General features: G+C 41.4%; 1 protein-coding gene across 3 annotated transcripts in view; it reads left to right on the forward strand.

The window, feature by feature from the left end:
* Nucleotides 1-22,566, forward strand: part of RGS20 (regulator of G protein signaling 20) — a 50,719-nt gene that overhangs the window by 3,823 nt on the left and 24,330 nt on the right. The window contains exon 1 of one of the 3 annotated variants that reach the window (XM_089517312.1): nucleotides 19,713-19,805. The exons of the other annotated variants lie outside the window; for them this stretch is intronic. The gene's annotated coding sequence lies outside the window, so the exon portion shown is untranslated. Of the gene's footprint in view, nucleotides 1-19,712; nucleotides 19,806-22,566 lie in introns of those variants that run through there. 3 annotated transcript variants of the gene reach the window in all.

Below are 22,566 nucleotides of genomic sequence, written 5' to 3' on the forward strand. Positions count from 1 at the left end.
TGAGGCACCCAACACATCAAAATGGTGGCACCCGTCTGTACAGGGCACCGCCATTTTGACGTACAGAAGGCGTGCTAGCGTTGTGGGGCATCTGTAAGAGACACCCTGAGGCAACCCTAGCACATCTTCATGATGTGCTATGGCACCAGTCTGTACCGGGCCTTAGATGGGCTTTGTGAAATGTTTATAGCTAGTTTTTCTTTCTAAATGCTGGAGAGGTTTGAACAAGTTAGTTAAATTTGTTCTGCTGCATGTCCAATTCATTTTAACAAGACTTATTTTCCTAATCCATGAAAGCAGGTTGGTAAGCAAATAATCTATGTAATCTCAAACTTTTTCTACTATATTGATGTTAAATGTGCCTGCCTCTACATGTTGCTGAACTGCAACTCCCAGTAACCCCAGGCAGCACAGCTAGTGGAGAGGACTGATGGATGTTTTAGGCCAGCAACATCTGGTGGCAGGCATAATCTTCATTCCTGATATTACCTCAGGGGTGCTTCTGATCTGATGAAGAGACATGAAGGGGGACATGACAGCAGTTTCAAGTCAATAAAGCAGTCTAACATTCCCATCATCTTGCAAATGCCTGGCAGTTCAGAAAAGCTCAGCCTATAGAAATGACCACCGCATATGAGACATTTTAAATGACCACAAAATATGTAGTTAGCCCATAAATGTTCCCATAATCAGTGTCTAATAAATAACTGTCCAGCAGTTTATAAAAGTCAGATTAATAGTAACTGAAACCACAAATTAACATTTTCAAAATCTAGAGTCGAGTGGAGAAAAAATGAACATAGTTGCAATCATGTACCTGTCAGATGAGCTATTAGGAAAGGGGTTTTGAAAGTCCTCACCAAATAATAGTTCTGTGTAGAGTTTAAACAGAATGGTTTCATGCTTATTGAACATGAAAGCATTAGAATATATTATGAATGAGACAATTTTTGAAGTTATATGGAACCTGCCTTACTGTTGTGCTTCCTTCCTGTCAAGTGGAACAGCAGCTCTAATAAATTCAACAGAAAGAGATGCTTTCCTATCACATCACTTTAACCCAACACAAGAGGCCAAAAAGCATCTGTCTAAATTGAGCTCAGACTCCTTGAGGGATTTAGTCAGGATTAACTCAGCCAGCTCCCCAGAAGAAACGTCAATATGTGAGTCAGTCATGTCCCTGAATGTCAGTTGTGTTGCTTGAGACTCAGTTTTTAATCTGTTTGCTGGATTATTAAAGTCCACAAATGGGGCAGTTTCCTCTGTTAACAGGCTTCTCTATGACCATCAGGCACAGTCTTCAGGTGGATTAGAAAAACAATAACAACCAGATACTGATCCTTTCCAAAGGCCCACACCCTTAAAGCAGGAATAGTTTAATTGCTCATAAATCTTGTTAAGATGAGCCTGAAGATGGGATAGATACACAGATAAATAAGGATTTTCATGGGGAAATCAACATTTTGTGATCTTATGTAACAGGAAGGAGATAAATACTGATAATCTATTGGAAAGAAAGTTGCAAAAATGGTACACACACTCATCCATGTAAAGCTCCTCTTCAGTTTCTGTCTGTGCAACAAAATTTGGTAATGCTTTAAGTAACTTGGGCGGGTTACAAACCGCCATTAAAGTACGGACTCAGTCCGTACTAGGGTTAGGAAGGTGCGGTGCTTCCGCACCCCCCTAACCCTAGTACGGACTGAGTCCGTACAAAATGGCGGCTCCCCTTCCACAAGGGGGCTGCCATAACGATGTCACGACCGCGCCGCCTCTACACGGGGCGGCGCGGACGTGACGTCGTCGGTCCACGCCAGGGTGCCTAGGGCGCCCTTTCCGTGGACCAGGAAGAAGCTCCGTTTCGGATCTCCTTCCTGGTTTGCGGCGGCGCTTTGCTTCGCTGGGCGCAGCCTTCAGACGGCTGCGCCCAGCGAAGCAATGGAGAAAGGGGCCAAGCGGCCCCTTTCTCCTTCTCCCCGCCGCCGCGGGGTGTCCTTGGGGCTTGAAGCCCCAGGGACACCCCTTTTCAGGCTGCGGGGAAGCGGCGTTTGGCTGCTTCCCCGCAGCCTGAAAAGCATCGGATTGGGGCCTCAGCGGCTGCCGCTCTGCACGCTGAGACCCCGATACACCGGGGAAAGGGGCGGGTGCAGACCACCCCAAATGGGCGGTCTATAACCCACCTTGGAAACACATTTTGAACCAATCTTACAAAATCCTGGGATTGGTGTTTTTGTGTGGCATCAGTACGCTTTGGCAAAGAAGGCTAAATACCTTGTAAAATTACAGATCCCATGATTCCATAATTACAGCACTTAAAGTGGTATCAAACTGTAGTATTTTTACATCTCTCACTGCTAACAGAACTAGTTTAAATTCCTACTCATTTAAGAGACTTGCTGTATTGTAGTAGGCAAGATCTTACATCAAGATTGCTTGGTTTAATTTTCTGTGTTGAATTGCAATATTGCACAAGTGAACCAAATAAGCAACCAAATGTTCAAACAAATGTGCATGCTTTATCCATATATAATGGGCAATCTGAAATGCTCCTCCATGCACAGTGGCACTGCATGCACAAATCTCCTTCTGAAACCTTGAACCGAATGTGGATTTCCACACTGGATAAAAATGCTCAACAGCTCTTTAAGGAAATTTATGCATGTATAAGACATCAACAGGATTCAGGCTACTATTTGTCTACAAGTTATTACTGGGACTGTAAAAGAAGATAAAAAAATACAGCAACATTTCTATTCAGCATTTGGAAGGGATATAAGAAATGAGAAGTTATCTTTTATACATATGTATTGATCCCTGGGAGCTAAGACGTACATAATAAATTGTGAGAAGGCATGTAATAATGTGTGGAGTACATAAGGATGTGCGAGGAGAAGGGAATCTTGAATAGATTTGTCTCCAGTCCTCGTTCCCCTTTTTCCAAGGAATTCCTTCCATGGGAAGGGAGATCTTCCACAGGAAGAACTGTGTTAATCTGCTGCAGCAAAACCAACAATGAAGACTTGTGACTCTTTAAAGACTAAAATGTTTATGATACCATGGGAATGAATGCAACATATTCAAGATACGATACATTTGGTAGTCTTTCGGGTATCAGGGGCATCTTATGTGAACTTGGAAGTCAGTTTGGCTGAACTCAGTGGGACTTAGCACTACATCAATTGGATATTAATGTTCAAAAATGGGGAAAGAAAGACTACAGTTGTTATTTTTCACACAAAAGACTTAAAGCAATTCTTGCATCAACTGATTTGGACCATGAAGGTGAAACTCCATTTGCTACAAGGCTCATTTATATTATTGATTCACTTCTAAGTTCTCTTCCTCATTAACAAGACCAGTTGCTCACATAAATGATATGTAAGACTGTCAAAGACACTTTAAGCTGCACATTTAAGAAAAACAACACTGCAGAGCAGCAAACATTTCTACTATAATCATAACAATATGGTCAATTTTATTGTAAGCCTATAGTGACACCTGCTGGAAGTTTTTTAAATTTAGTAATGCAAAATGCCATTCTTGTGAGTCATTGATTTTTGATATTATTATTATTATTAACCTTTATTTATGAAGCGCTGTAAATTTAATAATAATAATAATAATAATAATAATAATATGTTTTATTTATAGACCGCTATTCCGCGATGATCATAGCGGTGTACAGTAAAATCGTAATTCAATACAAAATACAGATAAAGGAGGGAGAAGTCTCGTCCTTCAGGCAGTCCAAGATGTTGCTGGTCTGCCTGATGGCTCCCTCTGAGGCCGAGATGACAGTTGAGGAGGGAGGGGCCTCTTCCTTCAGGCAGTCCAAGATGTTGCTGGGTCTGCCTGATGGCTCCCTCTGAGGCCGAGATGACAGTTGAGGAGGGAGGGGCCTCTTCCTTCAGGCAGAGCGCTGTACATGCAATCTTTTTAGCTAGACGGATCCCTGCCCTCGGGCTATGGAATTAATACAATTAATATTAAACCTTATCTAAAGATCTTAGCAATACAGGTCCCGAACAGGTCCCGAACACCTTTGGGCCAGTCCAGGGGCATGGTATTCAGATGATGCATGCCCCTGAATTGAGCCCAAGCCATGCCGCAGCCCCTAAGGCAACCCAACCCTGACCACAAAAGGAGCGCAAAAAAGCCCTCCTTGCCAATGATCCATTGCAGTCACTCCCCATTTGAGACTGACATTCTCTCTAAGGCGGGTTACAGACCGCCCATTTGGGGCGGGCTGTACCCGCCTCTTTCCCCGGTGTATCGGGGCCTCAGCGGCCAGAACGGCAGCTGCTCAGGCCCCGATTTGCCGCTTTTCAGGCTGCGGGGAAGCGGCAAAACGCCGCTTCCCCGCAGCCTGAAAAAGGGTGTCCCTGGGGCTTCAAGCCCCAAGGACACCCCGTGGCGGTGGGGAGGAGGATAAAGGGGCCGCTTGGCCCCTTTCTCCTTTGGTCCGCTGGGCGCAGCCGTGTGAAGGCTGCGGCCAGCGGACCAAACCAGGAAGGAGCTCCGAAATGGAGCTCCTTCCTGCTCCGCCCTAAGGGCGCACTAGGCGCCCTGGCGCGGAGTGAGGATGTCACTTCCGCACCGCCCCGTATAGAGGCGGTGCGGTCGTGACGTCCTCATGGCGGCGGCCATGTGGAACAGCCGCCGCCATTTTGTGCGTGCGGAGCGTGCACTAGGGTTAGGGGGTGCGGAAGCACCACCCCTTTCTAACCCTAGTGCACGCTCCACACGCACAAAACGGCCCGTTTGTAACGGGCCTAAAAGACTTTCAAATGAACTGCATGTTCTCATCTTCCTACTCTCTCAGCTTTCTTTGGAAAGATGGTGAGACAAAGATTTCTTTTATCGGAACTATTCACTAGCTAGATTAGGATAAAGCCTTTATATAAAGAGAGGTTAAAGCCATTAGTAAATTTTTGTTTGAACTGTAAGCTAGTTGTGTTGTTATTTGAGTCAGTCTCAGTTCTCAGGGAATCACAGTTAGACAAGAGCACATTTCTGCTACTCTTCTGATTTGAAGCTAGACTCTAACATTATTATTATTATTAAGCTTTATTTATATAGCACTGTAATTTTACACACTGCTGTACATACAATCAATTAAAATAGATAAACTAAGCCTGCCTATGGTGTACATTCTACAAAAATAATTAAATATAATACATATTAGTACATGTTAACATTCAATAAAATAAGGCAGACTTGGCTTTGCTTTGACATTTTTGATATTTAAATATTTTTGTTTCCTTACCAAACGTTGAAGCCTTAGGAAACTTAAATTACCCTACAGCTCCAAGCCACCTATCTGCTCAAGGCCTAAGTGTGTTCCTGGGCCTTACGTCTTTAACAGAATATTTGGAATCAGATCCAGAAATGCTATGGAAAGGTTAGGGATAGCTCCTACATCATAAATAGAAGAGCAGTTCAACCTTTTTTTATTATTTTTATTCAAAACTAACAAGGTGTACATGTGTATTAAAACCATCAGGTCAGGTAAGCCTTTCATAAGTAAGCAAAAACATTTTCAACTGTCAACTCTTGAAGGTTTCTTCCAAAATGCATCCAGGGATTATTTTTCTTTCACCAGCCTCCACTTTTCTTTTGATTTCCATTTTGGTGGCCTACCTTAGAGATATATTGTTTTTAACATGCTGGGGAGACATAGCTGGTGAGGCAGACATGTCTGCTGTTCTCTTTTCTCTCTGTTTTGCTGTTTATACATGCTTTGTATTGGATTCTGGAAGCAACTGCTGTTTGTTTGTCTGTTGTGGGGAGGCATACTAGCTATAGTAGGAGCCACTGAAGTAGACTCCTACTCTTCCCATTTCCAGCTTTCTTTATTGCAGTATTTACTGCAGACAAAATGCTGCAACCTGACACTGAAAGTCTATGTTATTTTAGCCCTTCTTTAACAACCTCCCACTAGTGGTACTACTAAAAACATTCCAGCTAGACAGAGGACAAGCAGGAAAAGGCACTGAGTAGGTGTAATAAGACTTTGTAAAAAGGAGCTTTGCTGTCAGGGGCTTTGTTAATTGAAGTGTGCTTGTACTATTGATTCCATTCCATGAGAAAACTGTCTTTGCAATTAGTGGTGTGAACTATAAAACTCCATTTGCAGTGTCTAACAAGGAAATATGTCCTGTGCTTATTTTTAGAATGGAATTGCTTCTCCCTTTCCCCTTCTGCAGCCGAGTGGAGTAATTCAGATTGCCTTGACTGAAACTCACACAAAATTAAAATGAATGGTTGAGGCACTGTTACTTTTATTACTTAAGCAAACACACACACACACACACACACACACACACTGTCCTGAATATCAAATTTCTCACTAAAGTACCCACCCCATTACATCTTTCACAAATGAAATATCTGCAAATTTGCACACCTCAGTCGAGCAGGTGCCAAATTTCAGAATTTGTTAATACTGAAGCTGAGCATCAAGAAAATCCAAACATCCCATATGTTTAATGAACACCAATTAGTTTTTATCACAGCTCTAGCTGTGATGAAAATGCTGAGTTCCGAGAAGGTTTTGGCCATTGTATAAGAAAGAAGAAATTCTGGCATCTGTAATTCCCAAAGGAAGACACTGAATTTGTGTATATCACTAACAGGATAGTAGGCCTGGTGTATTTTTCTTTCATGTTGAACCAACTGGTCAGTAACACTGTGGGTATGGGGGTCTTTTGTCACAGTCTCCTGTTTACAGAGTGCTGGCCTATGTTGTAATTTAGAGTGACAACATGTGAATTTACAGGCAACATGTAGCCCTGTGAAAACACTTTTGAAGGTTTCAGGCCAGGCTTGAACCCTTCCAATGCTCCTGCCTTTCACACACATACACATACCAAAAATCAAAAAGACCAATTGCCATTTCTGTAAGCCTCCAGGAATAACAAAGGCATAGGGTCCTCCAACACCCTCCAACTTTTACAACAGTGGAAGTAGACCTCGAGTCACTTTCAACATTGATGGGGACTTGGTGTCCCCTGCAGAGGATCCTCTGAACTGAAATGTAGGCCTCACATCTGTAGAATTATGTGGAATTATATTAAGGCTTTGGCAGCTCACATCAGAAACAAATTACCAGGTCCCTTTCTTAAATAGTTGGTTTGTTTGCCAAGACACCTGAAGTGATTTACAGTTTTAAAATATTAAAGCAAGATCATATTTTTAAAGACAAAAACAAACATAGAACATAGTTTCTGAGACCAGTTTAATGTCTCTTGACCATCTAACCAAAGGGAAATAGGAGCTCACTTCTTCACTTCAGCTATGTCTTTCCTCCATTCACAAAGTGCTTAAGTAGCTTGAGGTGAGGAGTGGGAGAAGGATGGCCCCAACAGTTGTCTCAGGTCAGTTAATGGCCCCTTTGGGAACTGGTGCCAGTCACTATGCAGCTGAAAGAGAATTAAAAACACAAAAGACAGTGTGAGACTTAGAAGAACCACAAAGTCTGGGGAAAAAATAGGGAATTTAAAACTTTTAAGGCAGCAAAGAAATACACAAAATTTCACAATGAGCATACTCATAAGGCTCAGAAGCTTCTGAGGGGATGGGAGTGTCCTGGAAGAGAGCAAAGCTAACTAGCAGTCTAGCTGGTTAGCTGACAGGCAGAATGGATGAAACACTAAACAGAAACATTCCCACTGCAACATTTGATTGCTCATCCAAATTTCGAGTACTGCAATAGCTTTTTTTCCCTTTATGCTCATAAGATAGTATTTCTTCTCTAGAATTATTCCACATGCTCCCCTTGAGATACTTCCCCCCCCCCCAAATCTAGAATGAACTTTGTAAAAGATGCTTCAACCACAATAATGTGGAATCACAGTATAATGCATTCAATTGTTCTAGCACAGTTTAGTCAACAGTTGCACAAACATGCTAATTTCTGGAAATACTAATTTCTCTCTTCCTTATTTCTCTTCAGGGTCAATAAGGAACTGCCCACATTGCTCCTCTTGTTATTAAAGTAAATAAGGAAAACCATTTTTTAACATACACACACAAGAGCTCACACTTTGAGATGTTTCAGTATGGAGAGAATACTGCAGAGGGATATTCATTTTTCTCCTGCAACAGGGAGAAAAATACCATAATTAGTCCCCACATGTGAGGGTGAAATTACCTCCTTAGTGTACTGTTCTTTGGCCATCTTTGATTATGTTACAAGTCTGGCTTCTAAGATGGAGAAGCAATTGTAGTTTTTAAAAAACTATGTTAGAAATTCAGTGCACCAAATTGATCCAGAAATCATGACAAGATGACATGGCATACATTTTACATTTCCTTTTATTTGAATACATTACATTTGGCTAAAAAAGAAACAAACATGAAAGATCATTTTACTTCCCCAAAATGGCACAGTGAACCTTAGATGCACAGAATTCTTGTGTTGTCTTTGAACCAGGCTACCTGATAGAACGTCTCTTCTCGTAATTCTCTAATCCAATCCTAATGTCCTCAACAGAGACCCTTCTCCAGGTGATGCTGCTTCATGGGTATGAAAAAAAAATCCCTTTTCATAGTGCTGATGCCCTCTGCAGAGGCATTTGATGGCTTCCATGTCAGCAGGATGACGAGTCCACTCCTAGGTTTAGTCCTTATGTTAAATGAGCTATCCAAGGTTTTAATAACAATGTAGACTGCTCTAAAGTGCAAATAAACCTGGCATTAATTCACTGCTCCACTGACATAGAAGCCCATAGCTACCACTAGCCATTCCTGTATAATGCTTTCCTCAAGGTGGCTCATCTGGCACCTCCACTGGACTCTTTTGGGCCACTAGGAGAACCCCCTTTGTTATTTTCTAGGAGTTGTGAGAAGAAATTTTAAAAGTGACCCATAAGTGATTTTCTGTTGTTAAAAAAAGGTTTTTCCTTTTTGCAAAAACAAAAACCATGGCAAAATCCCTCTTCTGGCCCCTGAGGGCACAATGGAGCAAAAAAGGCAAAACAAAATGGGGGAGTGATGCAAGAGGGCCAGTGTGACCCCTAAAACCTAACTCATAAATCCTTTAGAAGAAACCTGCTGGAACAGACAAGATATCTGCCCGTTTCAGCATCCTACTTTCCACAAAGTAGCCTTCAATAAGCCCCAAAAGTAGGACAGCAATAACCTTGTCTCATTGTTGCTTTCTACCAACTGGTGTTCAGTGGCATACTGCTTCTGGACTTGGAGATTCAGTAGAACGTCTGGTAGCTGGTAGCTATTGTGATACTTCTTCTCCATTAATTTGATGAATTCCCTTTAACATTCTGAACTGGTGGTTATCAGTATATCCTGTTGCTGTTACATGAATAATCACGCAATGTGAATAAAAGTACTTTCTTTTGGCTCTTTTGAACCTTTTAGAAACTTAGAACATCCGGAAATTAGCCTCTTAAATATTTCAGTTCCATTCGCTGTATTTTTCCTTGTGTTCGGTGGTGCTTACTTCTTCCCAAGTGTGCCTAGAATTACAGCCATAATGAAAATGTCCAATTCTCTTTTGAAACCACAGTGAAGCAAATAGAAAGCTCTCAGCTGCAATCACCTATCAATATCCTTTTTCAATTTCCACTTTATGAAATCATATTATTAAGACTCTGAGGAACACAGGACTCTTCATCAGATGGCTATTTCTCAGCTACAGAGCCAGATTTTAAAATACAAATAAATCATCTGATTCTTGAGAATACTCTTAATATTAGGTATTTCTATACCTCTTACCAATGCACAGTCAGCCCTTCTTATACATGGATTTTTTATACATAGGTTCAAGCATCCACAGTTTGAAAATGTTCCAAAAAAGTATACATTTAAAATATCAAACCTTGACTTTCCATTTTTTTATAAGAGACACCAGTTTGCTATGTCATTATATTTAATGGGACTTGAGCAGCTACATATTTTGTTATACACGGGGGATCTTGGAACCAAACCCCAGCATATAACAAGAGCCCACTGTACTAAGCAGTTTAAAAAAGTGTAAGCTAATTGCTCCCAACAAGCTGGGTACTCATTTTAGTGACCTACAGAAGGATGCCAAGCTGAGTCACCCCAGATCCCCTGGCTGGTATTGAATTCACAACCTTGTGGTTTGTGAGTGAGTGGCTGCAGTACAGGCATTTAACCACTGCGCCAAATTTGAATGGTGCCATTTTGATTGCATAGAGATAAGCATTTGGAATATGAGTTGAAGCCAATATTCTTTGTACAGTGAGCCTTTTGGTATCCACTGGGATTTTGTTCCAAGACCCATGTGGATACCCAAATCAAATCCCATTAAATACAATGGCACAGTAAAACGGTGTCCCTTACAAAAAGGTTTGCCTTTTGGGATTTATATATTTTTAAAACATTTCAGGCCATGGATGGTTGAAGCTGTGGTATTTATTATTATAGGTAGAAACTCGAGCTCCAAGGTGTGTTGGTTGGATTTGGCCCATCCAAAATAATAATGATGATGATGATGATGATGATGATGATGATGATGATGATGTATTTATACCCCGCTCTTCAGTCAAGGCTATCAAAGCGGCTAGGTTCAGATTGGATCAAGTTGTGCCAAATGGGTTCTGAATGAGGTTGTTCTGCTTTTCCATCAATGCAAGGTGTTTTGTGATTTGGTGGTGCAGGGTTTGGAGTGGAGTGGCAGCTCTAGTTTTCAATCCAATGACAAGAATCTGATTAGCATTTTTTAAAAACTCCTGGGGTGGCATGGGGTGGGGAAGTGGATTAGTTTATGATGTCACTGAATATTACCTATTTCTTGCTCTCCCCATTACCATTACAGTAATATGGTCTGCTGGAGGACTAGTTCGGTAGAGATGACTTGAGAGGTCTATCCGTGCATAAACTTACTTGTTTGCTCCTCTGGAGCTGTTTATGTAGGTGCATTTGAGAGAGATAGGCTGGAAGCATTTTCCCCCTCTCATTTTTCTTAGGCTTGATGTAATTGAACCATTATGAAGCTCTTTGTGCACTTTTGTTTGTATGCTGCGAGATGGGAGAGGTTTGTTTCTTGTCTTTTTTAGGCTTAGATTTATTTAACTATTTGTGTTGAATTACCACTTCTTTGGTAATTGAAAAGAACTGTCACTCAGGGAGTGAAGGGAAACACATATTTGTGTATTTGTTCAGACTCTCTTTTTAAAAAAAATTATTCAGTTTTCATTACAGAAGAAAAATATGCAACTACTTTTTTTGTACCTTAAACTGTCGCATCTAGTTACAGTAATTTAATCTGGGATCTCTTTGTTCATTTAGAATGAAGTATCCTAGATTAACATGTCAGTCAAGAATGGCACATACAAACGTAGCCTTGTTTGATTGGTAAAGCAGAACACACAATAAACAGACAACACCACAATTTGTTTAATCAATTTTGTTCAAAGGTAGATTTTAATAGTCAGGTGGTTGGGATTCACACACACACACACACACACACACACACACACACACACACTATCATTGGTAATGGGGTTGTGGCCCAATTTTTCAAGCTGAAGTTGCACTGCGAACAAAACAAGAAGTTTACAGAAGAATACTAACAGATCTTTATGCTTTACCAGCCCTGAACAGAATCCTAAATCCCATTGATGAGTCTCCATTAAAGAAGACTCATGAAATCAATTTCTGAACGAGGACTTAGTGTGTAGATAAATCTCAATGATTAAACTGATCTATTCTCCTTTTATTAATAATAGGATTGTGGGTGACATCTCCACCATTATGGGTTTTTTTTGTTTTTTTGTTTTTTAAAAGCCTAAGTTAAACTCCTGGTCATCTCAATTAAACTCCTCATGAAATCTCAGACTCCCAAGACTTCTAAGACTTATGTCAAATTGGTATCAAGGCAGCTTCAAAGAACTGTAAGATATTTCTGGCATGGATTATCCTGACATGATGGGAAAGCAAGACCTGAAGAACATGCTGCGCACACTATGGCCACCAAGGATCTGCACTGATTTATTCTAAAACAAATGAAACAATGTCCTGGCCATTTTAGTTAATTGTAATTCAAAATATCTTGTGGGCACCAAACTGCCAGAGACATTGCACATTTATATATTCAGGGATCATAAGGATAAAAACAAGGATCCTGAAATGGTCTGAATGTGATAAAATGGGAAGAAATGGGAAGCATAAACTTCAGTCTCAAGTACAAAGCTTGAGTTGTTCCTGGTCAATTGAAAGGCAGATAATAATAATAATAATAATAATAATAATAATAATAATAATTTGTTTTATTTATATACCGCTATTCCAAAGATCATAGCGGTGAACAGCAAGTAAGCTAATTAGCAAGTAAGCTAATTTGCCCCCAACAGTCTGGGTACTCATTTTAGCAACCTCGGAAGGATGCAAGCCTGAGTCGAGCTTGGGCCCTTTCGCTGGTCTTGAACTCGCAACCTTGTGGTCTTGAGTGAATGGCTGCAGTACAGGCATTTAACCACTGCGCCACCAGGGCTCCTTATGGAATAAGGACTCTGCCTGTGCTGCATGGGGTTACACTCCCCATGAAAGCTCAGACTCGAAGCTTGGGTGTTCTCCTGGACTCAACTCTGAGCCTGGATGCCCTGGTTTCCAAAGTGGGCAAAAGTGCATTTGCACAGCTAAAACTAGTGTACCAGCTGCACCTGTTCTTTGAGAGGTCAGATCTGGCACATGCCTTGATTACATCCTGTTTGGACTAATGCACTCTACACTGGAGTAATGCACTCTACATGGGGCTGCCTTTGGAGGCTGTTTGGTAACTTCGGTGGGTCCAAAATGTTCTGGCCAGAATGCTAACTGAGAGCATATAACTACCTTGTTAAAACAGCTTCACTTACAACCAGTTCCTTTCTGGACACAATTCACAGTACTGGTCATGGTTTATAAATCACTATATGGCTTAGGTCCAGACTATCTGAAAGACTCTTTGTCCTCATATGAACCTGCCAGCATTTTTAGATCCACAGAGGAAGGCTTTTTCTCAGTCCCACTACCATTGTAGACTCACTTGGTGAGGACACAAGAGAGAGCTTTCTCAATGCCTGTTCCAACCTCTGAAACTCTCTTCCATAGAAGAATAGGCTGGCCCCTGCTTTCATTTCATCTATAGGCAAAGACAATTTTGTTTAAGCAGACTTTTAATGAGTAAGCAGGTGAGCTTCTTATTGGTATATTTCATTATTTTTTAAATGTTTGAATGTCTTTTAAATAATTTTACACTGTTTTATGTGGTGATTTCAACTGGTTTTTTAAAAATTTATTATCAAGGTTTTTCAGTTGAGTCTGTCTGGCAGCCACCTTGGGTCTCACTCTGGGAGAAAGGCAGCATACTAATGAAATGAAATGAAATCAACAGGAAGTTTTGAGGATGTCAACCATTTTTAAAATTGCTTTGTCCCAGCTATCTGAAATATGGGAAATCCAATGCTTTTTGTGGTGTAAAACAAGCTGTGAAAATGTTCTAACATGTGGGTGAAAAAGTGTCAGTTGCCAAGGACAACAGAGGAAAAATTCCCATTGATAGCAAATGGAAGTTTTGAGAATGCCACACCTTTTTATTTACTTATAAAATGGAAATCTATTTTCCACTTGGGCTGAACCTGGATGATCTGATGACTCAAAGGAAATACTATAGTGCCTGCAGTCTTAATGTAAATGCCAAAGTACATTTGAATGAAAATGTCAAAGGACTAAAGTCCCTGGTGGAGACGGGGACAGCCCAGAAGGCTGGGCTTCCATTTTGTTCAATACTGGAATAAGATTAAGGGAAAATGAGAAACAAATGAAACAGTAATTAAATCCAATTGAAATGAATGAGGCAATAGCATATGAAGAATGGGCATCCAAAAGCAAAACAAAACATGATCCTAATGGCCACAGCAATTTTAGGTTCCCAAACTGAGTTAGCACACTCAGATCTTTTCATCTGTTGGTGGTGGTGGTGGTGGTGCTGCTCTGGTAAGGCATTGAAGCTCTCTGGCTGAGAGTTCTGAATGTCCTTCCCTAAACTGCAGATCACAGAATTCCTTAGGACAGAACCATGGTAGTTAAAGTGGAATAATAGTGCTATAATTCTGTAGTGTGAATGGGCTTCCAGTCCCAGGATTCCATATGTAACCAAGGCAGTTAAGTTAGAATCGTAGTGCTACAACTGCATAGTGTGAAAGGGTCTCTGATGTCCGTACTACACAAATTATCCCCCAGTTTGAACCTTTCCTGTTTTGTGGTGCTTTGTAACAGTGCGTATGTGTGTTATTAATTTGTCTTTCTTGGAAGGATTTAAAAACAACAACAACTATGATACTTTAGAAGGAAATTGCATAATCCGTTGATGTTTGATGGCATCTAAAACATTTATAGTATATTATTATTTTATTTAAGATTTTTTTGTTGTCACTTTGCTTCCTTCTTCCTAATTATTTTGTCTGCAAAAGAAAAACTGGAAGTGGGGAGAGAAAAATGTGTTACTTATGGACCAAAGGCCAAACATAGCTGGAATCTAATTGGCAATATAGAACATCCAATTAATTTCTTAGCAGATGAAATTTCACTTGCTGAAGTGTCTTTTAGACTGAGAGAGATCCTATTGTTCATCAAAGGTTCTTCTAGAGTTATATCATCAGCTGTCATCCATGTCTCTTCTCAAGTCATTCCCTGGGAGCAATTCATTTCGCATTAAAAAGCAGCAGTCTGTAAAGAGAGGCAGGTGATGGGCTTTAGCTTCTAAAGAAAAAGGGCATTAAATGCAAATCCCATTGTTAAATGTCTCAGAGACAAACTTACAGTTATGCAACAGGATGTGCTGCTTTTTCCTTCTTCTTATATGTATCCAGCATATGTTTGAACTGCCTTTAGTCCAGACATTCCACTAAGGCAATTGTGGTTTTCAGTGAAATACAATCCCATGGATATTCTTATATATCCACCTTTGTACTATGGCACATTGAGGCATTAGACAGCAATGATGGTGAAAGACCAACAACACAAAAAAGTGACATCGAAATAATCTTAGGTACAAAAATTCCCATGAATTGTCTATGTTTTTCCCCTCATTATCTCTCTCTCTCTCTTTTTTTTTTTAGTTACTTTTTTCTGAACTTTTGATTTGGTGCTAAAGCAGAATCTATAAGCAGGAAGACATAGCGTGCCAATGTCAATATTGCATGATCATGTGCCACATCCACAGGATGCCTATTTAAACAAGTAATTTGTCTGACTGCTTGTTGTTACTGTGTGCCTTCAAGTCATTTCCGACTTATGGCAAACCTATCATGGGGTTTTCTTGGCAAGATTTGCTCAGAGGAGGTTTGCCATTTTATTCCCCTGAGGCTGAGAGCATGAGACTTGCCCAGAGTCATCCAATGGGATTCATGGCCAAGCTGGGAATCAAACCCTGGTCTCCAGAGTTATTGTCTCAAAGCATTATGCCACACTACCCTAGCCTTTTCATTTGACAGAGCTACAGGTCAAATATAGCACTTTATACTAATCCAGACTTAAAGCATAGCTGCTTTGATCAGACATGCTGGATTTAGCCTTGGTAATATTTGTTTTTGTGTTCTCTCTCTCTCTTTCTCTCTCCCTTCCTCCTACATCTGTCCTTCCCTGCTGCCATGCCACTCTCCAGATTCTCCAGTCACTCTATGACTATCTTCCCACTTTCCCACTCCTCTCTAGGCCATTCTTCCAACCCACACCCTACCACCCGCTTCTCCAAACCCTGCCAGCTGCCCCTTTCTCTAACATCTCACCCTTCCAAACAGGGAGTGTACTCTGGAGGGAAGCAGCAGCTTTAGCTCCACTCGACACCTTGCTAGGAGGCCTCTTGGCAGAGCTGGCCTTACGCAGTTACCTCTCCTCAGAGCCCCAGAGATGCTCCAAATGTAAAGAAGCAACATTCAGGAAATATGGGCTTTGCCCCAAACACCCTAGTGATGTGAGTACTGCTTCTGTAGACAGACATCTGATTTTTCTCTTAGCAGGGTGGTTGTGTGTACCAGCTCAGGTCTAAAAAGTAAATTAGTCACCAGACTAAAAGGCTACTTTATTTATTTATTTATTTATTTATTTATTTATTATAGCATAGTGCATGCCAGCAATGTCTGGAAGACTAACGTTAACAATAAAGCCCCATTATAAACAACAAAATATAAAACATAGGGTAAAATCAATACTGACAACAACAAAACCTCTCAGTCGCACTAAGAAATAAAAATTGGATTTAAAATATATAGAGTTTTAAAAGCCTGGGAACAATAAAAGCATTCATTTGAGCCTTAAAATATCACAGAGTAGAAGTCAAGCACTTTCTCTGGAGAAAGAGTTCCATTGCTGGGGTGCCAGGACCAAAAGGTTCCCAGGAGCCAATTGTCAGGCCTCAGTCCCTCTAGAACATATGAAAAGACTATCTGTTCTATGGCTAGACAAAAGCTTCTGCAAAACTCACTAGCAAGTCATGAAAGCAACAGCCTTCAGCACTTTGAATTCATAAATGTGCTGCCTCTGGAGCAGCTTTTCCCCTAAAGGAGAGGTGATGATGTTCAATCCTGCTTGTAAACTGTGTCTTCTGCCTTAGCCAGATCCCAGATGAATAGGCCTGGCTTTACTGAATGAAGATCAGTTTCATGCAGCAAATCCTGACATGCAGTGTGTGTGCCCAGTGAGAAACAGAACCAATCCTCAACTTTTGTGTTTTCACTTGCTATTACTTATGTGCCATGCACCTGTGTCTGTGCTTTGGGACTCTGACATGGGAATTTGTTTGTGAGTAGGCTCATGTAGAGTTTGTGAGTAAAGCCAGCATGCCATAGTAGTTTGTGTTGGACTACAACTCTGGAGACCAGGGTTCAAATTCCACTGAGACATGAAACCCATTAGGTGACACCTTGGGCAAGTCACACTCTCTCAGTCTTAGAGGACAGCAATGGTAAATTCCCTCTGAAGAAATCTGCTAGGAAAACCTCATGATAGGGTCAACTTAGGGTTGCCATGTGTCAGAAATGACTTGAAGGCACACAATAACCACCTGTTCACACAATCCATTCACTGCAGTCGTTACAAAAATTGGTTGAATTACAAATGGGTGGACTTGCATTCAATAGCTCACAGTTCCCATTTGAGGTTGTAACTGTGGTAAGGGGGAGTCCTGAGTTCAAGGCTTGTTGTTGCATTTCATTGCTTTCATTCTATGTACATACTTGAGCTATGTATGAGCCAGTCTTACTAAGATGAGAGAGAGGCACTCCATACTTCCTCAGAGGCACTCAGATATATTACAAATAAAATGATGGCCCTCTAACTCTGAAACCATATTCTAGGATTGAGTCCTAGCGAGTGCAGGCTCAGATTCATGGCTTTTCTTTACTGCGGTTGATCTCTCACATATTCTAGAGGTTTGTCATGAGCTGTGAAGCAGTTGTGTACACTCAAAGGAGCTGTTTTCTCTGTTGTTGCTTTTGTTGTTTTGGGAACAATCTCCAAGGACTTCCAAAGACAGGGAAACTTTAACTCGCCAACTCCCATCAGCCAAACCTAGCACAGCTAGGATTATGGTAGTTGTAGTCCAAAAAATGTGAGTATGGGATCTAAACTTCAAAAAGTTACTTTTCAGGCCAGATTCCCCTCTTCAGCATGGAGAGTGGCCATCTTGGCTGAAGGCTTCTGTTTACTGAAGTCCAAAAACCAGGCCCAGGATGAATTTGGAAGAAGTAAGCTAGCATGCTATGGAAGGGTATTGGATCAAGCAGAAAAACTAGAGGTTAAGTTAACAGCAGTGTCTTAGGAGACTTGGATTTATAGGTTACATCTCCCTTATCTGGAATCCTGAAATCCAAAATATTCCAAAAACCTAAACTGTCCACATGGGTGGCTGAGATAATGACACCTCTGCTTTCTGATGGTCATGTATACAAACTTTGTTTCATGCACAAAATTATTTTAATGTATATTATGTGTAAACTTGCCTTCAGGCTAAGTGTATAAGGTGAATAGGAAAACATAAGTGGGCTTCATGTTTGACTTGGATCCCATTTCTAAGGAGGGTTTGATTGCCCACTCAAATCTGATTTTAACTGTTTTATAATGTTGTTTCTCCTTTCAAAAAATATGTGGACTAGTTTAATGATGAGGGATAAGGGGATTTAGGTATTGATTTATGTATGAATTTATGTATTTTATCTATTTATCTTATGTTGTAACCCGCCTTGATCGTTTGGAGAGGCGGAATATAAATGAAACTTATTATTAGTAGTAGTATTAGTATTAGTATTAGTATTAAATGGTTAAAAATTGTAGCTCATGTTGAGCGGAGGGAGGCGTATGGGTAATGATGCCAAAGGTTTGGGTTTTTTTTTCAGACTGCAGAAATAATCCAATTTGATGGAATCTGGTGCCACAACATATGACCATTCCCAGAATTCCATAGCACGGAGCCATGGCAGTTAAAGCGGGGCCAAAACGGGTTATTTCTGCAGTCTGAACGCAGCCAAGCTTCTCTCTGGTGGTTTATCCCTCCCCTTCGGCGCCAGAAGCTGAAGCAGCAGCAGCAGCAGCTGTTGACTGTTGACTATTTTAATTACTTAATGATATTTTATTATATATAGTTGGGGAGAAGGGAGGGGGAATAATAGAAGAAGTAAAAATAAAAACGTCATTATGTTTTATATTATTAGCAGCATCCCTGCCTTGGGGCTCTTCTGCTTCCTCCCCCCTTGGCTTTGCCTGGTGCTGTCCAGGGTGCTGAAGCTCAGCAAAGAGCAGGAAGCCGGGAAGGAGGAAGGAAGGCTGGGCTGGGCTTCGAGGCAGAGCACGAAGGGGAAGAAAGGGACCTCTCTCTCTCTCTCTCTCTCTCTCTCTCTCTCTCTCTCTCTCTCTCTCTCTCTCTCTGGGGTGTGTGTATGTGTGTTGTGTGTCTTTGGGGGTCACTGAGACGGAACTAGGGGCAAAGGGAGCCCGGCTGAGGAAGCCACAAGAAGCCCAGCTCCCTCAAGCGGACTCCACAAGGAAAGTGTGTATGTGTGTCTCTCTCTCCCTCTCTTTCCTTGTGGAGGGAGAGAGAGAGACATACACACACACAGAGGGAGAAAGGCAAACAGAAGGAGTCAGGAACAGAGATAGGGACACAAACACACACACACACACACACGCACAGAGAGAGACAAATACACAAACACAGAGATAGGCAAACAGAGAGAGGGAGAGACAGAGAGAGAGATAAAAACACACAGAGAGACAAATACACACACACACACACACACACACACACACTCACAGAGAGATACAGAGACAGGGACACACATACAGAGAAAAAGGCAAACACACACACACACACACACACACACAGAGCCAAATACACAAACACAGAGAAACACACAGAGAGAAAGACAAACAGAGAGATAACAGAGAGAGAGAGAGAGAGAGAGAGAGATACACACGGAAACACAAACACACACACACACAGAAAGAGAGACAGAGAGAAACACAAATACACAGAGAGACACAGACACACAAAGAGAAATACACACAAAGAGCGGGAGAAATACACACACAGTTAGACAGACATACAGAGAATCACAGACACACACAGAGAGACAGAGAAACAAACACACAGAGAGAGAGAGAGAGAGAGCTCCAGCGACCCCAGCCCCTAGAGCCAGAGCGAAGTGGGGCGCATGCGCATGGCGGGCGAGCTGCCTTCCCCGGCCGAAGCCCCCTCCGCCTCGGCTGCCGCCAGCAAGGGATGCGCGTCCTCTTGCAGAGCCTCCCCACAGGCTCCCGAGGAGCTGCTCCGGCCAGAGGAAACGGTAAGGAAGACACCCCTTGGCCGCCTTTCCAGATCTAGGGGGCAGCCCTCGGGGAAGGGAACCTCGGCCTTGCATGCTCCTGGGGGGGATGGAGAGCAATCCTTCCTGGATTGCTGCTGTTGCTATACACACTGGAGAGATAACACGGTTTGGCAGCGCTTTAAATCTTTGTCTGGCTCTCTGCTATGGAATTCTGGGAGTTAGAATCCACCCTCTGCATCAACTCTGCAACCTCTGGACAGTCTTGCCCTGTCCCTCTTGAGAAGAAAGAGGAGCTTGGAGTGAGGAAAATCTTTCTCCTGGGCACCTGGGCTTTCATTACTGAATGGGTTTGCCATTGCCCTCCTTCGGAGCACATGGTCTTCCCTGGTATTCTGCCCTTCTGAGTACTAACTGAGCTGACTCTGACTTGTTTCCAGCATCAGACAGGATCTGGGGCCTTCAGGTTATTAAGTCCTAATTGTACTGTACACAGTTGTATATTACCTTTCAGGCATAAAGGTGGGTTATCAGGGTGTGTATGTGTGTGTGTGAGAGAGAGAGAGAGAGAGAGCGTGATTATAAATGACAGAAAGGAGTCAGTAAAAGCAGATTACCCCCCAAATTATCCTGTAAACTCAGGTAGAAGAGGCAAAAGAAAATAAATAAGTATTTTATTACCTTCATACAGCATAAGGAATTCCAAAGCCTAAGAGCCATGACTGAAAGGACCCTCCTTTTCAATGACAGTCTGATGGATTACCTGAATAACTATTTTTTATGTACAAAAAATGGATTCATACATAGATAGATTAGTATGTAAAGAGATTTTGTAGGACCTTTAAGCCTAACTGAAAGAGAGAAGTTGGCAGCATGCGCTTTTGTAGACATAAGTCTACACCCTCGGATGCATTTCGCACACTTGTCTATGAAAGCTCATGCTGCCAACTTCTTTCTTTCATTCACCATCCGACAAGATATCTTTGCATACTGGTTTCACAGACTAACCATGGCTATGTCTTTGAATTCTACCGCATAGGTAGATTGAATGTGTGTGTAGCACACATATACAGTGAAACAAGTTGTTTCCTATAATACCACCACACTTTCAGATCAAGAAATTGAATTCAGAATAGTGTTATGCAGCTAGATTCTCACAAGTAGGCTAACAGAAGAAATATGCAGCCTCCCTCCCAGAATTTCCCTGAGGCCAGACCTGCACTTTCTCCAAAAATAAATGAATAGCTGCCATTCCCTCCCTCAGGGAAGAGTACAGTGACAGTGGCCTAGTCAGGGGGGAATGTGGGTCAGCCTTCAGCCAAGATTGGGTGACCTTGTTCTCAAAGCCTGCAAGGAACTATTGAAGAAGCAAACTCCCTCATTCCTGCAATATGTAAGTTCCCATTCCATTTACACTCCGCCTGATACAGTAACAGTTTCAAAACTAACAAAAACCTCTTCTTGTACCCCATACACTGCCAAACCGATTGCAAAATAAGCTTTTGCAAAACAGCAAATGCACTAATCTTTAAGGTGCGGATCAGTACAGATGTTGCTACACAGTTTCAGTTAAGATAGGTATAACCCAAGTGTTGTACAGTTGTTGTGAAGTTGCAAAGTTATTGCTATAAAGTTTCAGTTAGTGAGATGTCTGATCAATTAGTATAAAATTCCAGTTAAATATAGTGATCTGTTTATTTTATTTGTGTCTCCCCTTCCTCCCAGTATGGGAGACAAGGCAGCTTAGTGAATTTTCATTTAGTTATAATGCACACCCAATTAGTTAAAATGTTCCCCAAATTATTCTAATTTTTTTGTTTATTATTTTTATACAGTTTCAATAAGTAAGATGTTAAGCCTCTTTTTATAAAGTTTCTGTTACTGTTGTCAATTTTAAGTTAAACTTAATAGTGTGTGTTGTGTTGTGTGCCGTCAAACTAAAAATAATAACTTACATTTGAGTTAAGTTTTCATGGCAACTTTGGCACAATGACTAATTAGCAGCTAGACTTCTGAAAACTATCTACCATTTCTTGTTCAGTCTGCAGCTTTGGCTGCCACCCTGCATATCAGAGGGCATTTATTCTGTTTTGGTTTGGCATCATTTTCCTTTTATGTTCTACATAGGTTACACTGTAACAAAATAAGACATGTCATTTCAGAAAGCCCTATTCAGCTCTTCTGTTTCTGTTTCTGTCCTCTACATTCTGAAGAAAAGAAACTCCTCTGTTGAAAAGACTCTTCACATACATTCATGATTTTGTGGGGTTTCAAACTACACTTGTCCCTCCACATTTGCTGGGGTTAGAGGCATAGGACCCCTGTGAATGTAGAAAAACTGCAAATAACAAAAATACTATGTTTTTACCAGAGAGAACACCTCTCTAGGAATGTCTAGGTCCTCCAGTGCAACTCTGTGGTCAACATCTGCTAGACATTGACCATAGAATTGCACTGGAGGAGCTACAAATGCCTAGTGGGGTGTTCTCTATAGAGATCTCTAGGTCCTTTAGTGCGACTTTTGATTAAAGTTGACCATGGAGTTGCACTGGAGGAGGTAGATAATCCTAGAGAGAATGTATTAATAAAATCCATTAATAATCAAATTTGCAAAAATCAAAGCTGTAAATGTGGAGGAACAAGTGTACATAGAGTTGCCCTTTCAAAAAGCCATCCTCCATATATAGCGTGCCCGCATCATATGCAGGCGCGCTATACGTGGGTTTGAGCATACGCTCAAACCCATGGAGAGCTATGCGGGAGCATGCGGGGCACAAGGGGT

Source organism: Sceloporus occidentalis, unplaced genomic scaffold (genome assembly GCF_023333645.1).
Source record: "Sceloporus occidentalis isolate IW3139 unplaced genomic scaffold, rSceOcc1.0.p SCAF_3, whole genome shotgun sequence".
NCBI lineage: Eukaryota > Metazoa > Chordata > Lepidosauria > Squamata > Phrynosomatidae > Sceloporus > Sceloporus occidentalis.